The following is a 14,011-nucleotide window of genomic DNA, read 5'->3' on the forward strand; positions in this document are numbered from 1 at the left end:
GGGCAGCAACTCCGCCGAGGGAGGATCGGGCCCTGACTTAGCTGCTTCCCCCTGGGGGGGGGACTTCCCCCCAGCAGGGCGTGCGGGGGGTCGGGGGCCGGAGCTCACGGGGCCAGCACCAAGCGAGCCCCGGCGGTAGGCGGGGAGCCGGCGGCTGCACGCCTCTCCGGGGCCGGGGGCCGGGCCGGGCCGGGCTGGGGCGGGGTCTGCGGGCGGCGTAGGGCGCCACGTCGGCAGCAGAGTCGCGGCGCTGGAGAGTAAAGTCTGCGCCGTGCAGGGAGCGGGCTGCGAGCGGCAGCGGGTGAGTAGAGCACCCCGCTCCCGGGCAGGGGCGGGCCCGCGAGGAGCTGGCTCCGCGTTCCGACGAGGGGCTCTACCGCGACAGCGGGGAGGGGTGGCGCGGTGCGGGCTCCCTCTTCCCCCCTGCTGCAGGGCTCCCCCCCCCTTGGTGGGAAGGGGGTGAGTGGCGGAGGGCACAAAGGCACATCCTGCCCGGGCCCCTCTGCCCCGGGGCCCCGCGTGCCTGGGGGAGCTCTGCTGCGCTCGGTGATGCGGAAGGGGAGGGAGAGTGTGTGGGTGGGACACGCGCACACACATCTTTTCCTAACCCCCTGCACCAGCCGCTTAGCGCCCCGCAGCAGGGCCTTGCCCTCGGGGCCCGGAGAGCAGAGCTGGGCCTTCGGGGCGCCTGGCAGGGGCGTTGCGCTGGGGCTGGGGCTTGTGTACAACGTGGAAGACGAGAAGGGGGTGGGGGCAGAGAAGGAGCCCAAGCGGCCTGTCGCCGAGTCTCCGGGTTCAATCACTGCCTCTCCTGCCACGTCATTCCCGCAGTCCAAGAAAGTTGTGTCCCTGGCCTCAGGGTCCCCACTGGAAGGAGCTGTGGTGAGGCAGGCAATGGTTAGAGTGTCACTCAGATTTGTTTTCAAGCCACACCTGGCTATATAGGGCCAGGAGCGCCCAGCGTTTACTCAGAGTAGAGAGGAAATGGTGAAGCTGCCTCCTCACAGCTTACGTGGAAGACTGCTCGTATGTTCTTTGGCCTAAAATCAGATCCAGGAGCGTTCCAAAAATTCAAATAGAGGGGAAAGAACTCTAGGGGATAGAGGAGGATTTTGCTACAGAACAATACTCCTTCACTCACTAAACCAGACTCCTTGGCTCAGACATTTTAATGTCGCAGAGAGGTAGCCATACAAAACAAAACAGCAGAAATGTAGCACTTTAAAGCCTAACAAAATGATGTATTCGGTGATGAGCTTTCATGGGACAGACCCACTTCTTCAGATCAATAGTATTTCCAGTACAGATGGACATCTGTAAGGACAGAGGTCCAGGAAAAAAAAAGTAGCTTCCCAATTAACAAGCAGTCCAGTAGCACCTTAGAGACTAACCTGTTTATTAGGTGATGAGCTTTTGTGGGTGAAGAAGTGGCTCATACCCACAAAGGTCATCACTTAATAAATATGATAGTCCTTAAGGTGCTGCAAGACTGCTTCACATTTTAATGTGTGAATGAGTATCACAGGGGACTGGAAAGGTGATGTTGTGCTGCTATCTGTCTTTGCAAGTGCAAAGAAATTGGACTGTGTCATGTCCTTGGATTCCTCCTCTAGTTCTGAGCTGGATCCTGAACTTCCCTGAGAAGTGCCTGTGTTCTTAATGCCTCCATGGATTTCAGGCTAGCTGAAGGATTTTGTCTCTCCTCTTTCTATTCAACTTGCCTGGTGCTGACTCTCTCACTGCTCTTTCACGCCAACTGTTGTAACAAATAAGATTCAGTGGCAGTCTTCTCTGAAATTATTTACTGTTTTCCTTTCTCTCTCTCCTTTGGTAATTCTGTCTCACGATTTTAGCTGACATTTTTTCCTCCCTTGATCATTACTCTTAAATTCTCTTTGTCTATTTGTCTGCTATCCTTCATCAACTCAGAATTGTTTTAGGATACAGTAGTAATGTAAAATATTAAACACTTACCAAGTTTTTTTGGTTCTCACTGTAGTAAGTTGCATTGACTCCTCAATAACCTCTTATGGTAGCATTCCACAAACTGTATGCAAATAGTTCATTATTTAAACTTGGTTTTTGTTGACTTAATGTAGTGACTTCGTGGTGTGGCCTGAAAATAAACTCATTGTTTTATAACCACACTGGTAGCTGTGATAGTTGCATTAAGCTCATAGACAATCTCTGTGCAAATGTTACTGGACCAGTCCCTGCAATTGTGTGGTAAGCTTTTACTTGCAGTCCTATGAATGAAGATATTGCAGATTTCATATAGAATACAATTGCAGATTGCTGAGTTACTACAAAATTGGCCAGAAAGCAGCAATATTTTTTCATAAATCACCCTTTTTAGTAACAGATGGAAGCACAGCAGAATTTTGTAGGTGGATAGGTCATGTAAATGAACAAATTAACATAAGTGCAGATATAGACCAGCTTCTAATTCTACCTAGTAAATGCTTGTTTACTTGTCTGTCACAAGAACAGATTCATACTTAACCACCAGTAAATGGCTTTGACTTTCTAAGGTATGCGCATTTCTTTGCAGGCAAGTTTATACTGCTGTAGTGGTAGAATCTAGGAACCTAAGTCATGAAACTAGACTTCATTGTATTAGGTGCTCTATGAATTTTAAACAAAAAAGATGGTCCCTGCCTCAAAAAGCTTACAATATAAGTAGAAGACAAGTACAGTCAAGTTATAATTTTTAGATATAGCAGAGATGATTTAATGAGGAGTTTGAAAGAGGACAAGGAATTCCTACCATGCAGAAGAGAAAGTCCTGGAAAGAGCACAAAGGTGCTCATTTGGAAAACGTAAAGTAGGCAATGAAAGGTGTCTTCATTGGCAGAGTGGTGATAGTTTATGGGCGATGTTAGGTAGACGGGGACAGGCCACTTGCCTTGTCGTGAGTTTAATTTCCAAAACGCATGCGTTGGAAAACAAGAAAATGTGGGCTGAAAGGTCCCTTGCAGACCTATAGCTCTGTCCTGTATAACTCAGTACCTTACACCTTCCTAAAATTTTTTTCTGCAGTGTAGTCTCTGGCTACCAGTCACAAATATTCTTCAGAACAGTGATGCTGCTCAAAGTAAATTGAGTGTCCATTGTAATGGTTTCACGTTGTTGTGGGCATAGGTAAAATCCAGGTTCTTTTAGGGTTAAGTATTTGTAATTCCCATAGGGACAGAGTTAAGGTTGGTATTCTGTGAGAGAAATGTTATCTTTGCACTTCAGACTTCTAATGTTGTATTTTTTAATGTGGTAGATTGCCAAATAAAAGCAGGCTCATAGAGTGTGTAGGCGTCAGCCCAGTTAGTGTACAATGTTCTTTATTTGGTGGGGGGATCTGGTTCACAACTGGCATTTCTGCACTTGAGCACTGACCCAGGAATGGTTAATTTCCACAACCAAAGAACACTTGGTATTTTTCTTGCTATAAATGTGAAGTTTGAGCTTCTTGCTGGATAGTAGATCACAGTAAATGTAGTGCAGGAATGTAAGACTTTGTGTTTGGTTACTCCTTCCTTTCTTTCTCCATCCAAAAAAAAAAAAAGCTTTACAAAAAGATATACAATTTAAAGCAGTTTATAGGGGGGCAGGTCTATATCTCAAGTACACTTTGATGCCTAACTAAATTTGTACTGCCTACTGTACCCTGGCCTCAGAAATGGTATGTCAGTTCTCAGGCTGTTCTAACTATGTACATATATTTTTTTAGAGAGGCTTGAAAACTGGGTTTCAAACAGAAGTTCTGTTTCTCTGTAATAAGAGTAACATTGAGCACCCTGCTGTGTCCTTTTAAGACTCAGAGGTGTAGCTATGTTAGTCTGTCACTTCACAAACAACAAGCAGACCTGTGGCCGCTGAGACACGATTATTAAATCATGAGCTTTCTTGGGTAAAACCCACTTCATCAGATGGATTAAGTATGTGTTCTTGGTTATTTCTGAGTGAGTATATGATGCTGTTGATGCATTGTCTTTTGCTTCAGAAATCCCAGCAAACTTCAAACCACCCACTTAAAGTAACTGAAATAGATTTCTCTAGAGGGATTGTGAACATATCACATGCCCTTGTCCAGGAAAGTAGCATGACCCATGGTGTATCTGGGTGGATGCTGAACTAATAGAGTAACCTCTTTCATATCCAGCATTCTATCATCCTGAGCTCTCAAATAACTGGTATTTTAACCATAAGTATATTTAAGTTACGTTTTCCATAAGTACAATATAGTGAAAGTAAATACAAATAACTACAGCAAATACAGCATACAATACTGCTGTTGTTGGTAAATAAAGTACTCTGCATATATTTTTGTTTGCTTCTTAATATCTAATCTTGTTTTTCTTTAGTGTTATGCATTACTAGGCATACCTCTCTATTATCGAGAATGTTTGTTTGAATATCTGACCACCTCTGGGTTCCAGGGCTGCTGGATATGAAAGAGTTTACTGTACTTAGCACTTGTAACCATCACATGTAGCATGAATCCAGGCTTTAAAAGTTTAAAGGTATTAGCCATCGTGGTAGTCAACGTGGCCTAGGGACAATACCCTGATTAGAACCTCAGTGGCAAGGCTTTCAGTCTAGTGCTTGTGCTGTAGTAGAAAGCTGGGATTCTTTCCAAGGTGCTGTATTTGTCGTATCAGCCTATGGCTAGTAGGTGTCTATGGAGTCTCCTGTGTTTTCTGGAAGGGAAAAGAATTTGACACCTCTGTCTCCAAGTCTCTTGGCTATTTGGAAGCATATATCAGGAGGGTAGTTCTCTACCACCTTCCCAAGACTGCCAGGGTAACTGGTTGGTTTGGAGCACTTTTCCTGGGTAGATAGTTCTATTTCCTGCTGTAGCTGCTTCTCACAGTATTTCTAAGCAATACTTGCAAAATTAAAATTACCATGATTCTTGTCAATTTCAGTCCTTTCCCCCAGGATTCTGAATAGCAGCAGTGAAATAACCCGGTTATGTAGATTTCACACTATTGTTTGGGACAACTTGGAGCTGTGGAGACACTGGGTTTTTCTGTCTGTAAACTCAGAAAGAGAAGTGCTGCATTAGATCACCTTCCAAACACACAAACTAAACAGTCACAACTAGAAATCAAACTCTTTTAAATGTAAGCTATAATTTTCCACAAATAGCTAGTTTGATTCCCAGCTTGTTAAGGAAGTTTTCCATCATGACACCTAGTTGCCAAGCTTTACACAGGACACCTTGTGGAGTAGGATGGACAATCTTTTCCTCCTTTGGTCTTGGGCAATGGGGATGTTAGAAGTGGAATAAAATTTGTGAAGTGTTGGTTTCCTCCCTTGGTGTCCTTTATCAAATTGTTTTGCGGGAGGGTGAATAGTGAGATGGATGCCACACATGCCTGGAAGAATATTACAAGTGAGCAAATCACTTTGGAAATGCTGCTCTGTAAGATGTATTGAAAATATTATCTTCTCTTAGGTTTATATAGATCGCTGTTTCCCAAACTTAAAACGTTTGTGCACCCCTTTTGGGACTTTGGCCTTAGCAGCATACTCCTTCTCCCCATGCTTATCTCCTGATTTTTTTTAGTCATTTATTTTAAGCTGCATACTCCTTAAAATCCCTTCACATGTCACCAGTGGTGGCGCATGTGCCATGCTTTGGGAAACACTAATATAGATCATCATTGTGGAAACCACTGAATGAAGTAATATATCTGGTAACTGATAACCTTTGTTTTATTCAATGCAATCAGTATATTAATCTTAGAATTTTCTGACACTTTATTATTGTTCAGGTACCTACAGCAGTGTTAATATCATTTTGCACATCCTGAGTAGACTCTTGTTATTATAGGCACTGAATACTCCTGTGCATAAAGTTGCCTAACCATGTTCTTTTTTTTTTTTTTTTGTTCTAAAGAACTTTTTTAACCCACTAACTCTGGAAAACTGTCATCTTTGGGGCTTAAATTTCCCACATCTCTTGTCAACTGAGAACGAGGCTTTTGAAAGATTAGTCAAAACTCTTTTTTTTTTTTTTTAAATGTAAGGAGAATGATGAATACTTCTGTGAGTGTATTAAAGAGAAACTCAGTTCTGATTTGAATGGCTCTAATACCTCAAAGGTTAAGGCAGAAACAGAGACCATAGATTAGAGAGATGCTTGTTGACTGAGCCAAAATGGATTTTCACTAAGTTAAGGGTTTGAAAATGGGACTTGACACGTCTACCTAGTCTTAACATAGAGTAAGCTTTAAATCTATCTCCTGTTTTATTAGCATTGTGCGCATGTGAGGGGAAAATGGTACATTCCACTGCATGTACAAGTGTATATGCACACTGAAAGAACATACGCAAGGAGACAGTGTTCCATAGAGACCCATATGACCTAGTAATGTGACCTAAATGAGGTAGCGTCTTTGAGGGCTTTTGCCTTATTGAGGGTGTCGTGTGAATTATGTGAGCTTGTTTCACACGATGGAATTTACATCCAAAAGGTTGCAAAATTACACTGAATAATTAAGTAGTACTAAAATTCAGGTTCCTCATACAACTTTAACTTTGCTACTTTTTGTATATACTTATGATGTGCATCTTAGTTACATTGACTCATACTGTCTTAGATTTGTCTCCATTTGTGGGTTAGATGGTTCAGCAAGAAGAAGCAAATATTCACCCAAGTCTTTATTTTTGGCTTCCTTCTGTCTGCAATTTTCCACATAAATCTGGATTTATACTGTAATAGAGAATGCATTTTTCTTTGGACACATTATATTCTGTTTAATGAATGAAGCCAGGTTTCAGAGTTCTTTTAAATGCATGGTTTGGGTAGTGCATAGTAAATGAGATTCTGTCAAAACAAAAGAGCAGTCCAGTAGCATTTTAAAGACTAACAAAATAATTTATTAGGTGATGAGCTTTTGTGGGACAGACCCACTTCTTCAGACCATAGTAATACCAGAACAGACTCAATATTTAAGGCACAGAGAACCAAAAATAGTTACCAAGGTTGACAAATCAGAAAAATTGTAATCAAGGTGGGCAAATCAGAAGAGTAGAGGGGCGGTAGGAGTGGGGAAGTCAAGAGTCAAATAAAACAAAGTATGTTAAAAGAGTCTCTTCTGATATGGCTATGGTCTGAAGAAGTCCCGCGAAAGCTCATCACCTAATAAATTATTTTGTTAGTCTTTAAAGTGCTACTGGACAGAATTTTGGCTCTGAATGAGATGGAGTCAGTGACAGAACAGTGAGGATAAAATAAATACTAAACAGCTGCCTCACTCACTGTATTTTGTCCATCCTACACAGTCTGATGTAAGAATTCTATAAGTTGTTAACTTATAGCAAGCAGTGTCCTTTAAGAGCTTGATGGACGCACCTTATCCTCCAGCCACCTTACAGTTTTTCACTATCAAAGGAATCCTTAATTCCAAACATGGGGTTGTTCATATGGGCTGTCCTCTAAGAACCACTGTTTACAGTGATAAGTAACCCCACGCACCTTCTTTGAGAATTGGTTACTCATAAGTGCTGAATATCTGCAGTACAGATAAGTTACCATATACAGGAATTCTAATTTATGTGGTTCCTAGTTTTTCTGACACATGCTACTGTTTCGCTATTGTACATTTCTGCACTTGGTTCTTTTTTTGTCTTTAAAGGTGGGGGGGGGGCTCAGACAACCTGTAGCTGTGGCATCTTGGGGCTGGGCAGTTACCTGCTCTGGAGCTATATACTTAATACTCTGTAGTTGGGTGGCTTTTTTTGCCTGACTTAACAGTTCTGCAGCTTAAAACGGAATATATTTTGTATATTTTTATACAAAAATATATTTTGTACTTAAGCAAAGCCCCCGCTTTTTAAGTAGCTTAACTACATAATTTACTGTGTTTCTTACTGAGATCTTCCATTTTTTAAAGTAGCTGTGTGAAAACATTTGGTTCCCCCCCAAAAGAATTATTTCTGACACAACAACTCAACAATAGCTTCATGGATTTTTTTACATATTTACCACAAATTAGTCTGTGGGTTGATAACACATTTGCAAAATTTCAGCCCACCAACCCCAACTTCTCAGAAAATTGATAGGAGAATGCAAGAGACTTCTTGTTCTGCTTATGCATATGTATAGCTTCAACTTCGAGCTGTTAGGTTGTATAATGGGATAGATAAAACTTGTATTTTATATTTAACCAGACTCTTACTTACATGTTACTAATACTTTACTTTCAGTTTGTCTTAATTGTTAAATTGGATTTGTAGATGCCAAAAGTAGAAGGATCCACTGTGATCTTAGGCTGTAGAGCTTCTCCAAAATGATTCCTTGTATATACAGTAAACCACTGCAATACACGCAGCCAAGTTGCCTGTGTGTGTTGGGTTAATGTGACTGCTGCCCTTGCCAGGATTGAGGAAACTGCTCCTCTCAGGGGTGGCAGCCTGATTCTTGGCTTCCCTCCCTCCCTCCCTCCACAGGAGCAGTTTTCCGGTCCCTAGGAGTGGCAGGGAGCTGGGAGCCAGGCAGCTGCTGCCTGGCTACCTGCCACTCAAGGGTAACTTCCCAAGTTATCCAAAAATTCAGTTTACATGGGGTTGCCAAGAACATAACCTCCTTGTAAGTGAGGGGTCTGCTGTAGTGGAAAAACATACAGTCTTCATTTATAAATTGCCAGTGGAGAGTCCATCACAACCCTTGCAGTATTGATTTAATGTTGGTTTACCCTATTAAAAATGTGTTCCTTATTTCCAGTCTGAATTTGTATAGCTTCAACTTTCAGGTGTTAGGTTGTATTAGACCTTTCTCTGCTGAAATGGAGATCCATTTATCAAATAGTTGTCCCCTGTGTGGTACTTGTAGAATATAATCAACTCAGTCCTTACCTGTCTTTTGGTTAGATTGAGCTCCCTTGAATCTGTTTAGTTTGTCACCTCAGGGCAGGTTTTCTGATCCTTAATTATCCTTGTTACTCATCTCTGAACCTCTCCAATTTATCGACATCCTGCTTCTTGAACTGTGGGCACCAGAACTGGATGTAGTATTCCACCAGCTGTTGGGCTAGTGGTTAACACAGAGATGAAATAACCTCTGTATTCCTTATGAATATTCCTCTGGTTCTGCATTCCCGGATCACATTAGCCCTTTTGGCCAGTGTGTTACACTGAGAACTCACATTCAGCTGATTGTCCACCATGACCCCCAAATCTTTCTTCCCAGGATAGCATTCCCCATCCTATAAGCATGGCCTACATTCCCTGTTCCTGGATATATACATTTACCTACAGTAAAACCATATTGCTTGCTTGAGTCCAGAATTTAAAACAATTCACATTCCTATGTATCAGTGATGATCTATAATTGGAAGAAAATGAAATTGTTATAACAGACTGGTACCTTGTTAGAAACGCACCCATTCAGTGATGACTTCCTGTTGCATTTTGAAATCTTATCAGCCAGCATTTAATCCACACAGTGTGCCATGCTAATTTTATCTATTTAATTTTCTAATCAAATGTAATGTGGTGCCATGTCAAATGCCTAGGTTTATTATCTCAACAATATCTTATTTATTAACCAAACTTGTGTTGTCTCCCTCTCAAAAAAAAAAAAAAAAACAACACCCACCAATTTACTTTGATAGGATCTACCTTCCATAAACTGGTGTTGATTGGTGTTACGCTCCTGTAATTCTTTATTACAGATGTGCATCAACTACTCCTTTATGTACAGAATTTGCTTTCTTTCCATCATCTGGATTTCCCCCCACGTTCTCAGATTTACTGGAAATCACCATTAATAGTCCAGCAAGCTTTTTTGCTGGGTCTTTTAAAACTTTTGAATGCAATTATCTGGACCTGCTGATTTAAATGTCTAGCTTTAGTAGCAGCTGTTTAGCATCCTCCAGGGATATTAGGATAATGATATATGTTATGATATGACTACTTAATTGGGGTTTTTTTTTTTGTTTTTTTGTTTTTTTTTTTTTTCAAAATGCAGAACAGAAATGTGTTGAACATGTGTACCTTTGCTGAATTATTATTAACTCTGCTAGGAAATGAAAGAGCTGAGTGGAAAATCTCCTTCTGTTCTCATCTGTAATGTGTGGAGGGGAAAGGTAGTGTGTTCATAGAGGACCTAAATATAAATAATTCATGTCTGAGGCCTCATGAAATCAGTACTAAAACATCCTCTGAATTTAAAAATACAGATGGCAATTCCTAACTAATGGCTTATCTTCAAATTTTGTGAAGTTTCAATCTGATTTAAATCTGTCCCTTAAAAAAAAAAAAAAAAAAGTGATGTAATTACTTATACAACAACATGGACTGACTTTTTTCTTCTGTTTTTAAAATCAGTAAATAGATTGTTCTGAGCACATATACAGCAACATACCTTAGTTAAGTAAAATTGCCATGTGTTCTATTCCAGAAGCATATACAAGATTGCTGAACTAAGGTATCGCAACAAAATAAAGCACAAAACCTTCAATACAGTCGTTTTAAACTTATAGGCTACATCTACACTAGCACACTACATCGAAGTAGCCTATTTCAACGTAAGAACATCGAAATAGGCTACTTCGATGCGTATCGTCTACACGTCCTCCAGGGCTGGTGCCATCGACGTTCAACATCAAAGTAGCGATGGAGAACGTTGAAAGGAGCTGCGCCGGAAGGAAATGCGGAGCGTCCACACACACAAGCGCTCCCCGTCAAAATAAGGGGCTAGCAAAGCCCCAAGCCGCTCCCTTAAAGGGCCCCTCCCAGACACACTCGCCCTGCACAGCACGAGATCCACAGAGCCAACAACCAGTTGCAGACCCCTTGCACGCAGCATGGACTCCCAGCTGCAGCAGCCAGAAGCCCTGGGCTAAGGGCTGCTGCACACAGTGACCATAGAGCCCTGCAGGGTCTGGACAGAGCATCTCTCAACCACTCAGCTGATGGCCGCCAGGGAGGACCCCGCTATTTTGACGTAGCGGGACGCAGATCGTCTACACACCCTACTTCGATGTTGAACATTGAAGTAGGGTGCTATTCCCACCTTTGGATAGGAACAGCGATTTCGACATCTCACCACCTAATGTCAGTTTCAACATCGAAATAGCTCACGGCATGTGTAGACGCATTGCGTACTATTTCGACATTGTGCCAGCTACTTCGAAGTAGCCAGCTAGTGTAGATGCACCCATAATGTACTCACTTTATAACACTTTTTTCTGGACTATGCAAGCGTTAGGTTTTTTTTATCACTCTCACATCATTGTGAGTGTCCTTCATTAATATACAAAATAGCTTTTTGGAAAGGACTTTCTATTACAGTGAGCTTAGATCAAATACAGTTGGCATAGTTTGTGTTGCAGAAGTTTCACAGAGCTGTATTGCTGGAGGTTGAATTTTTGGGGGGAATGATCCCATTTAATCTGTCTAATCAGCCTGATTGATGAAACTCTAGTATCTTAAGAGTTGACTGGACAACTTCTGAAAAGAAAAGAGCTTTAATAGTTGCAGTCTGTGTGGGTTGTTGGGAAGAGAAGTGATAGGTTCTTCTCTGCATGACAGGTCTGCCAGTCAGAATTGTTGGATTCTCATTTGTCACCTTCTCTTATACTGATACAGTAAGTGTCAAAGAGCCAGCAAACAGGACAGTCTTTGTTAAACACAACCAGGATATTACTGAAACCCAATAGGTCCCTTAAATTACGTATAGCCCTAGAAGGTCATTCCTAAACTTTGAAACATAGACTCAGCATAGCACCATTGAATTCTAATTGGTGTGATTCTGATAAAACAACCTGCAAACTTGAGAACCATGGTACTAGCAGTAGTATTTAGGTGTTAGCAAACTATTTCTGTAATAATACTAAACTGATAAAGGAGATGGCTGAATCCTAAAGTAGATTAAAATAAATTCAGTATTATAGCATGAATTAGAAACTGACAAATGGAGATCAGTTGTAATGTTTTAACTGTTTAAACTTTCAAATTGTGGCTAACGTCTGAGGAACAATTTCTACATTTTCACTCTTTATAGAGACCAGTAATTTAGAGGGAGATCCAGACTAGTAAATAAGAATTGCCATACTACATCAGACCTGTGGTCCATCTAGTCCAATATCATGTTTATCAATATCCGATACCTCAGGGGAATTGTCGGGAAATCTTCAGGGAAGATTGACCCTGACCAGGTCGATCTTCTGGAGTTCAATTTCACGCATCTGGTAAAGATGCAAAAAATTGATCTGTCTGGGGTTAACAGCCAACCCCTGTACTCCTTGCTATTATGACGAGTAAGAGAGGTCGACAGGAGAAATGATCCCATTGACCTTCCTTATTGAAGGCAGTCACGTAAGTCTATTTCCAACATGTCAATTCCAGCTACACTGTTTCCATAGCTAGAATTGCGTATCTGCAATCTATTTTCAATTCTAGTGTAGACTTGGCCTTAAAGTAGAAACTTATGGAATAGTCTGTTCACAGTGGAAGCTTCACAGGGCAGCGATTGTCTTAAACTCTCTTTCTTCATGATCTATATCCTCCTAAAATTATATTGTTCTGCCCCTGTGCATTGTATGAGTATCTAGTGCTCTTCACGTCAAAAGTTCCTTGTGGCAGAGTGTTCCACAAATTAGCTATGGTTTGTTTCCTTCCTCTCAAATAACTGGCATTTTTTCCTTAAGTAAATTTTAGTTACTTTCTCTATACCATACTTATGGAAAAATGTAACTACAAATAAATACAGCCAATACAGTATAAATTTATCAAGTGTACAGTTCTAAAGTACCCTGCATACATTTTTGTTAATATCTAATCGTGTTTTCCTTAATGTTGTGTATTGCTAGGTATACCTCTCTATTATCCAGAATATAGGTGTATCCATCAACTTCATGGTCCTGGGGATGCTGGATGTGGAAAAAGTTTACTGTATTTTCTCCTATTCTCAGTTTTGTCTCCTTAGCCAGTTTCTAATACTTGGCAGTATGTTGCTTTTTTTTTAATATCCTATCTGATTCCATAATTTCTTTCTAGGTTCCTATAAGGATTTTTTTACAGAAGCTTTTGAAAAGGCCAGACTGTTTCAGCTGATTACTCTCTTTAGAAAATATTTAGTTGACATATTCAAAGGATTCTTATATTGTAGGCATTTTTATAGATAGTGAGTTGATTACCCTATCACAGGGGTGAGCAAAATTTTTACATTGGGGGTGCCCCTTTTCATCTGTGTAATTACCCGGGGGTCTCGATTCTGTCTAATAAAATCCCAACCAATGTAAATTCACTCTGTTTAAAGAGCCCAACCCATGCTCTAGCTTGGAGGGGGAAAAAAACCCACAAAAACCAGCTTCCTGCTGTTCAAAGAGCTCACCCACCCCCTTTTTCCAGCCCTCCCGGGCAGCTCTTTACAGGGAAACAAGGAACAAAACAAAAGATCGACATAATTCCACTTAAAAAAAAAAAAAAAAAAAAAAAAAGGAGGCCTGGACTTGCTCAGGAAACTGAACAAGGGGCTGTCCCAGTAAAAGCGCACACACATTAACCGCACTCATATAACTCTGCAAAACCTGACTCCCAGGAGTTGTAGGTAATATGGCTGGGAGACCCAGACTGGAAATGATTCTGGCGCTCCCAGAAGATAGTGAATGCCTGGGGGGAGCCGGAGGGCTGGCAGCGCAGGTCATCTGAACCTGGAGGAGAAGTGAGGAGGCAGCAGAGGCCTCTGCATGGGCGAGGGGTGGGGTGGGGAAGGGAATAACTGGAAATTATTCTAGATCTCTGCCTAGAGTGGAGACTGCAGAGCAGGGAGGCAGGCAGCTGCACAGGACAGGTGACAGGAGAGAAGCTCCAGTAGGCATGGGAGAGCCCCTGTGGGGGTGGTGAACCAGAAATGAAGCTTGTTCTCCGCCAGCTGAGACCAGGGAGGCAGGCAGCAAGCACTGCACAGGGCAGGTGACTGGAGAGAGGTTGTGGGAGGCAGCAGAGGGCGCCAGTGGGGAGAGGAAATCTGATTGCTGCCTCCCCTTTTGCAGTTTTGCAC

General features: G+C 41.7%; 1 protein-coding gene across 1 annotated transcript in view; it reads left to right on the top strand.

The window, feature by feature from the left end:
* Positions 1-212: 212 nt before the first annotated feature.
* The window catches only part of TMEM263 (transmembrane protein 263), a 29,206-nt gene continuing 15,407 nt past the window's right edge, over positions 213-14,011 (top strand). Inside the window, exon 1 of the mRNA XM_075008000.1 lies at positions 213-301. The gene's annotated coding sequence lies outside the window, so the exon portion shown is untranslated. The remainder of the gene's footprint in view (positions 302-14,011) is intronic.

Source organism: Carettochelys insculpta, chromosome 1 (genome assembly GCF_033958435.1).
Source record: "Carettochelys insculpta isolate YL-2023 chromosome 1, ASM3395843v1, whole genome shotgun sequence".
Classification (NCBI taxonomy): domain Eukaryota; kingdom Metazoa; phylum Chordata; order Testudines; family Carettochelyidae; genus Carettochelys; species Carettochelys insculpta.